The sequence below is a fragment of the Lytechinus pictus genome, chromosome 11 (assembly GCF_037042905.1).
Source record: "Lytechinus pictus isolate F3 Inbred chromosome 11, Lp3.0, whole genome shotgun sequence".
NCBI classification, from domain to species: domain Eukaryota; kingdom Metazoa; phylum Echinodermata; class Echinoidea; order Temnopleuroida; family Toxopneustidae; genus Lytechinus; species Lytechinus pictus.
The window spans coordinates 29,907,968-29,916,857 of record NC_087255.1 but is presented as its reverse complement, the minus strand read 5'-3'; the positions used below and the strand labels follow the sequence as shown (position 1 = coordinate 29,916,857).

The 8,890-nt window shown below is 39.1% G+C and overlaps 1 non-coding gene across 1 annotated transcript; it reads right to left on the bottom strand.

Annotated features, from left to right (window-relative positions):
- Positions 1-2,276: 2,276 nt before the first annotated feature.
- On the bottom strand, positions 2,277-2,348 carry TRNAC-GCA (transfer RNA cysteine (anticodon GCA)). The gene has a single exon. It is a non-coding gene; the product is annotated as a tRNA-Cys (tRNA).
- Between the last annotated feature and the right edge of the window lie 6,542 nt (positions 2,349-8,890).

The following is an 8,890-nucleotide window of genomic DNA, read 5'->3' as shown; positions in this document are numbered from 1 at the left end:
ATATATTTAACTAAACAAAACACATACACATTTATTGTGGATGGGGACAGCTACAGAAGAACAAATCTTATTGGTTAGCTGCCCCTGGGAAGCCCCTGGGAAATAAAATTGAGATAAAGGTTTAACCCCCCCCAAAAAAAAAAACACCCCCAAACAGGCACGAAAAATACAAGCCTGAGTTTCAAGTATTAGTTATTTGACAGTCAAAAAGGTATAATTTTGTCCTCATTTTAAAGCATTGTAGTGGAGGACTTGTTCGAATAGGAGGGGGTAGAGATTTCCGCAGACCATATAGGGCCTTGACATAAATGGACTGTTTTGAGAACATGGAAATTAGCGAAGTTTCTGGAGCGAGTTCTTAATACATAGCATTCGTTTTCGAATGTACCAAGTTTGTCATAATAGAAAGGCAGGATGGAAAAAAAATGTCATGCATGTTTACAATAATGCTCAATCATGTGATTGAAATAATTGTTTACCGCAAGGATCATCCATATGACAATGTAAGTGGGCGTACTCACACAATAAAATAAACGAAGTGCAAAATCAAGGCACATGATATTTTTGCAAGGAAATAGTCATGTACCCGTTATGAACTTGTTCGTGGTACTCATTGTCCTCGACCGCCCATCTCAATTTTAAATCTCGATCACTGGGAACTTTAAACAGTTAGGTCCACTGGTTCGTTGGGGTTGTAAGGGTGCTTTGCTTCTTATTTTTAAGGATGTATTTTTTCATTTTATTGTTTATGATTTCTGTTATAAAAGTGAATCCCTTTTATGTTAAATGATGCTTAAGTTGACAAAATATGAACTAATATTCAATTATAGACTCACCTAGAAATCTTATACATGAAAATAACTTGGATGAATGATGTGATGACTAAATCTTTCTAGAGGAGATAGCAATTAACCTCACTTGCATTTCGCTGTGTTGTGCATATAAGTGTTTTTTTTTTTATTATTATATTATTCAAATCCACTTTTGATGTGATGAACTTGTCCTTTAATTCGTATTACATCACGGTTAGTCTGCTCTATATTCCATGCACGCAGTGAGCGTATGAAATGTGATTTTTTTCTTTTATCACATGCGTTGAAGTCATCTTTGGGAAAGAGTGGATAAAGAAGTATTATGAAGTATGCCATTAAAAACCCCTTTACAAACATGACAAAACGATATTAAAAAAAAAGAATCTTATGAATCTGAATCAGTGCACCAAAACACGAGCTTCCATTCTTGCCTTTTATTTCCAAGGATGCAAAATTAAAATGCTTTTTCTGATTGTGTACCAAGAGGAATAAATATGATGAAGTAATCTCGAAGCTCTTTCAAATTTCAAAAAATAGGACTGCAGATCGATAAAAAAGAATATCGTGTCGGAAGCATATTGTCGGGGGCAGTTTAATATGAGACGGGTCAACATTCCTGCAGGATAGAACACAGTGCACGTGCCACAGTGTCCTCGGTGAGTTCAGGGGCCATATATCACATATATACAGGGGCGGATCCAGCCTTCGCCAATAGGGGGGGGGGGGTCAATTTCAGTCAATTTCAGCTCTATATTTCCAGCAATTTGTAGAAAAATTGTGAGGTGGATATGAGCTGATATTTTTAATTATAATTACTTAGAGTTTTGACATAGGACCGGGACATCCTTAGGACGTGTCATCATATGAAAATGATGACTGTCTTTCTATTCCTCTTGCTAAGCGCGAGATGAAACAAAAGGGACAATTTATTTATTAAATTAATATCTTATTCATTAATGCCTAATAAGGGCGCAAAATCTGATGATATCATGGCCTGAAAACTGGACATTTCAAGCACTTTTGTAATTGTAAATAGAATGCATCATTTAATATATTTTTAACCATTAATGCGAGCGCAAATTAATATACACTGTCATGAAAAGGGGATTTTAAGTAGTTTGTTGTATTAACTCGCCAATCAAAATGCGAGCGTGCAGCGCTAGCTGATACGTTTTGACAATCAGACCTGAAAAGGGATATTTTGAAAGCTTTATGGAATACACGAAAATAATAGGTACCTGACAAATCAAAATTTTTTTTTGGGGGGGGGAAGGGGGTAGATAATGTCCCGAAGTGCATCCATATATGCCAGTCTTATCCCATGTCAAATCACGGACTGTATGGTTTACAATCATGTCACTGTGATCGTAAGTTTTTAAAAGGAATTGACCAACCCCCCAAAAAATAATAATAGAATTGATCAACAGAAAGGGGAATGAATTAAAACAGAAAAATAAAACTGTGAGGGGGCACCCGGGTTCGAACCGGGGACCTCTCGATCTGCAGTCGAATGCTCTACCACTGAGCCATACCCCCTTCGACAATATGGCGGGAAGAATTTACTTATATATTATTTGTATTGTAACACCTAAGTATTCGTTGTAACAAGCATTCAGGATATTTATTAAATGTTATATTCTACTTACGGTTTTTATACTCAAACTCATAATTATTAAGAAGTTAAAAATCATAGTACGTGATTATACCATGTTTTTACATTGAAATTATTACTTTTTTGCAATGTTTATTGAGAAAACGGCTGCATGGATGGTAAACAAACCTAGCAGTATGCTATGCAGTAGCACTAGATAAAATCACTGACATCTGATGCACTGCTACCACCAGTGCTGGTACAATTACAAAGAGAAGAACGCGTACAGTATCGAAATTCGACTGAAAATATTTAAAGATGGTTGATGTTAGAGACATTTTAGAGTGGGATATTGATTCAGAAAGACTTCCTACAACTTCTCACGGAGAAACTGGTCAAAGTGTGAGGAAAAGCGGAATTATTGGAGAGCAGAAAAAACAGGTAAGACTTACGAGAACACGGACGCTCAGCCCAGGACTGGACACGGCCCGGCCCGGTGGTGTCCCGATCCCGACCGGGCCTAGTCGGTCCGCGTCCGCCGCGCTCGCAGCTCAGCGTTGGATCTGGAACGAACTGGGGCCCGTTTCTCAACACCAGGGGGGTGTTTCACAAAGATTTAAGTATGACTTAGACTCGCACTTAAATACCAAGTTGTTTACGGTATGAAAAGGCTTGACCGCATTGGTCAGATCGTGTCATGAGGACGCGCACAATTAACTGCGTGTCTATCAATAAATGAATAAGATCGCGCGTTCCATTATCATGTCCACTCCTAGTACCAATGAGGTCCAACATTACATGTATGGACCTCATAGGCGACATCAGTAGTATTTTGTGTCAGAAATCTTTGTGAAGATGATTATTTTTGTATTTTATCAAAACTACAAGCTATCGTACTGTCTAATCATTACATTTCGATCTCACTAATTTAATACATTGTTAGCAATAAAAAAAATTGAAAGAAATGAAGGGGAACTTACATTTTCACGGCTTTTTCCTGATTTTCTGGGCAACTGCTCCTCTCTTCTGACTCGCGATCGAAGCTGATATGAAGATCACGTGATTCGCGTTATTGTCAGCTGATCGGTTGGTTATTCTTTTCGTCAGACGTTAATAATATATATTTTATAATGCTAGCATTCATCGCTAATTTAGGTGAAAGAGATTGAAGTTAAACAGCGCCAGGTCGGAATCATAATTATTTTGGAAGAGTGTATTTATACACTCGATCTCATACCTGACGTAGACGGCGCAATTCAACAAATGCACAATCTTCAATATAAAAAATAAAACAGAAAGAACGCCTTGAACACAGGCCAAAATGCCTAACGATTTCTCCGCGGCATTAACAACTATCGTAAAGGGCGCTCCATTTATCAATAAAGATGGATGCTAAGCTGTCTATGGCGACAAAATTTGCCGCAAATATTTACGAAGAATAGTGAGAAATGGTCTGAAAATGCAACAAAAGAACCGGTGAGTACCGATTAAACATTATTAAAGTTTTAAATAGATTATACATACCTTGTAGATTTAGTTTTTAAGGTGATATTAGTGCTTAGTTCTAAGCTAGGGAGGCCCAAACGCGCGTGAGTGGAGTCCCAGTTTATTAGCACGGGTAAGTATTGGGGTGTCGCCTAGAGTGATCATGTCACCAGTAGAGGCGCACGGCCAATATTGGAGACTTTTGTAAAGAATTTGGGTATCCAATTTCAGAAACAGTCTCCAGTTTTGGAGACCAATTTCCTTTGTTTACATTTGCTGCAAAAGGATTACCTTGGCGGCAAATAAAATTAAAAATGTGATAAGCAGATTCCTCATGAAAGATTACCCCTTTTCACCGTCTACTTTAAAAATTCACCGTCTACTTTTGTTTTGATAAGGATTTTTGTTGTCAATCACACACAAAAGAAATGGGCTTCTGACCTCAGTGAGACAAAATTTTGGGTGGAAAAAATCATGCTTTTGTTGGTGTTGTTTCTTTTGTCCTTTTGCAAAGCAAGTCTCCAATGTGGGAGATTGTCTCCCCTATTGGAGAGAGTCTCCCATATTGGCCGTGCGCCTCTACTGTACGCGTAGGCATTTAAGTGTGACTTAAGACAGTCATACTTAAATCTTTGTGAAACACCCCCCTGGACAAGTTAGTCATATCTTTATCCACCAACCACGGAGTTAGTTCCAATCTTACTAAACCTGTTTCACGAAATGCTTCCTAACTAGAATACCTTGATATCGATACTATCGGTAAAAAGAGCAGACGAGACGTAACCTTGTCCTTAGTCACAAAATAGCATAATTTTCAAAAACGAAAATTATGACAAAATTGCAAATATTGTGATGAATTGGGAATTGCAAATATTGTGATGAATTGGGAATTACATCTTTTAAAAATAATAGCACATGTAAATTATGCATCATACTACATACTAAGACGATGAAGACTGGAGCATTCAATTACTCAGAGATGCCAACCCTCCCGATTTCATCGGGAGGCTCCCGAAAATTCATCCCAACTCCCGCCCTTACGATTACCATCCTTATCCTCCCGAAATTACGATTTTTTTTGCATTGATCAAATTGGATTGGAAGAAAATGTATCGTCTGCTGACTTTAGCATGTAGTAACTCCATTACGTTTCGCTGCTACTAAATTCTGTGTGAAAGGCAGACAAATAAGGAGCAGCGAAAAGCTGGTGCATGTGATATGCCCAACGGGAATCCACTGTGCACGCGCACCAGGCCGGTAGGCCCGGCTAGCTTCGCAAGGCGTGTGCGCTCGCGGCCGCTGGATTTGTCGAGTCGTGCGATGGAATATCGGTGTGTGATTTCGGCGTATTGATGGGTTGATATTGACACGAAATGGCGGAAAATCAACAAAAAAAGACCAAGAAATGGTCTCAGAAGTATAAGACTGAATACAGTCTCCAGTACCCGTGTATTCGGAAAGAGGAATCTACCATGCATTTTGCACAATTTGCAGCGTGGACATTAAAGTTGAGCACGGAGGTCGTGATGATATTCGGAAGCACGTAGGGAGCAAACGGCATACGGACATTGCGAAGACGAGATCTTCGAGCTCCACTAGTAGTAGTACCCTGTTGACTTATTTCACCAAGCAAGCGACCAGCGAGGAGGAAGACGTTACCCGCGCTTTAATAATAATAAAGAGGATAATTCCTCATTATTATAGTTGAACAGGTACTTTTCTTCTATTGTCCCCTCATTTTTTTTACATGTAAAAATGCATATTTGATATTTTTATTTTTATGTCAAAAAAGTGGGAACAATGTTTTTTTAAAAACATGTGAAATGCTCCAAAATAAGGGTCAGATTGCACCAGAGAGCATCTAGAAACCCAGAGCTTCCAGGGCCCTAAGGCGGGCCCTCGACCCCGGCCGCAAGGGTCGAGCGCTCCGCGCTCGAGATGTGCGCTACGCGCACATAATTTGGTGTCGGTTGCAAATCCTCCCTAATTCTGATTTCCAAAAGTTGGCATCTCTGAATTACTGAGAAAATGGAATTATGAATAATTTATTTCATGACTAAAAAATCACATGTGGACGTTGAGATGGGTACCCCCGGGATATCCAATTTTAATAGTTTACGAAAGTAAACCATAACGATTTTCTTTGTAAAATGATGATAATTATACGGTATTTTACGATTCCAAACATCATCGAAATAAAGTGTAACAATTTTTTTTAAAATCTTTGATACCAAAGCTTACAATTTGACAAATTCTATGCATAAATTAGAGATAGAATTTATCCAAATGTTAATAGGGGTCTGAAAATGACAAATACGAGTCCAGTTATGGATGGCCTGACGTGGTAGAATCTTTATCGATTAAATTATTTTACTATTTCAAAATGAATGGTTTTGTGGCATTTTACCAACAGTTTTATAGTTTCTTTGTATTACAATGATCATTGAATGCATTATCCCACTTGTTTTGGGATGTATATTTCAACCTCTATGATTGATTACGTAAGATTATAATTTTCAAATTTCTAGGCACTTTTGCATGACATAGTCTACCCACGTGATGCCACTACGTCATTAAGAAAGAAGTTATGACAGGTTCGGAGGTTTTAGTTAGGTTGTTGTACCCGATCTTGGTAAAGAGGGCTTCATGAAACGGTTAGCGGACAAGTAGCTCACTATCTCCAATTTAGTCAAGACGTTAGACTTATGACGGTGTTGAGAAACGGGCCCCAGGGGCCTGTTGCTTGAACTTTATTCTAACTGACTAACGTTATGAGGGAACGCTAAGCCTAAGTAAGGACATGATTAGACCAAAAGCCTCAGTCTCTGTATTTTGGTTGTTCCGCTGAACCGCGTTTTCTCACTCACCAATAGTCAATACATAGTTAGACTGAAGTCTGAAGAGCTTGGACCTTGGGCTTAAGTTGGAGGCCTGTACGTACCACTCACACAAGCATGCGAGGTTAGTTGTACTAACCTCGCACAACGCATGTCATTTCATAATGAATTTTGACGTTTTCATTCATCACACGAATGTGAGAGAATGACACACGCCAAAATCTTCACAATATACTTAATTTATTCATCTTAATCTTATCATTTAATTTAATTTTTAAAATGTGCTCGAACGTATTTATAAAAAGGGATTTTAAACCCTTTCCTCCAAATCTCAGCCAAGATACTCCGTCCGATCCTTAATACTGCGGTATTAGCTTCCAATCGGACCCCTCTTTACATGTGAAATATTTTGGTCACTTGAAAAAGGTATCGTATTACCGAACGTGTGTTTTCTACTATGGGAAAAGTTGAGAAAACAACAAAATTACTGATGAGCTATTTTTACCATATTTTATTATTTTTAGAATATTAACACTTTGAAAATTTGTTTTTGACCATTTTCATCAGTTACAGCCCAATAGTCCGTGGGTCTGTGAGTCCGCTGGTCCAATAGTCCGCGGTGTGTGTAAATTATGATCAGGATATAGTGAGATGAAATGCCATCGAGAGGTCAAAAGGTCAAATGATACGAGACCATGGGTTTCTATAATAACCCAAAAGACACCCTCCCCCTGACAAGTACTTCGCGGGGGTGAGCTGTTAAATATATTGCTGTAAACATGCGTGACAAAAAAAACGCGTTTAAAGGGGCGTTTTTTTCAGTTTTGTGCGCAGGCTGCGCGTGCACTCGTTAGGGGTATCAAAAACACAAATTTAAAAAAAAAAAGAGTGGTTTTAAAAGATTGGTCAATCGCGGGGTCAAACGTATTATGGGTATTATTTTTTTCCAATAAGTTTTTTTTTATTAAGACTAGCCAAACATGTTTAGGGTATGTTTTTCCCCAAGGCTTTTCCCCGGGGTCATATTCTGGCAACAACTTATTTAGGGGCCAAAATGTGTAAATAAAGCCCACTAAAACCTTGTTTAGGGGGTCATCAAATCAACGTCCCTGTCAATATCTCCCTCTTCTTTTTCCCCATCTCCTTTTCTTTCTTTCTTTTTCTTTCTCTTTTCCTCATTCCCCTTCTCGCTTTCTTTCACCCTCTTCCTCTCTTTTTTCTTCTCTTCCCACTTTTCCTCTCTGTTTTCTTCTCTTTCTTTCCCCCTCTTCCTCTTTTTTTTTTTTGGGGGGGGCATGGGTCCGCGCCTGATAGAACCCCATGGTCTCGTATCATTTGACCTTTTGACCTCTCGACATTTGATCTCATTATATCCTGATCATAATTTTACACACACTGCGGACTATCGGACCCGCGGACTAACTGATCCGCGGACTATCGGACCTGTGGACTATCGGACCCGCAGACTATCGGGCCTGCGGACTATCGAACCTGCGGACTATCGAACCTGCGGACTATCGGACCTGCGGACTATCGGGATGTCCCCTTTTCATCATCTTTCTATTCAAGTTCCCTTTGGAAGAATGTTGCAAAGTTTTGAGCGTATGAAATTATTTTCTGACGCTACGATGCGCGTGTTCGGTAATACAATCACTCACTATACATGCCGCCACACACGCGCACAGCTGGCAACCTTCTGTTTCGAAGAGTTTTTTTAAACATTTTAATTTTTTTTTATTCTCCTCGTACACATAGAATCCACGGCTCGCGATCGTGCAGCCGCCATAAGGGGGATAACAATGCAAAATCCCCCCGACGGGGCTCACTTATTTTTGTCTTTATTTAATAAAAATATTAAATATAAAAAGAACTGGACCAAAATCAAGATTATTATTCCGTTTCGGCATGAAATGCACCAAAATGGGAAATAAACAATCTTAAAAAAGGGGAAAAAACAGTGACTTACTTTGGTTGTCGCGCAACTCTCACTCCCTGGTTTATGGCCATTGAGTCCCTGTACAGATCGAGTTAGAATTTCGGTCTCTGTATTAAATTGGTGAGTGGAGCCAACTGAGTTCAGTGGAACAACCAATATGACAGAGACCGAAGCTTTTGGTCTATACTAGCTTAAAAACTAGGCCCTAGTGTAGGGCCTACCCTTGAAG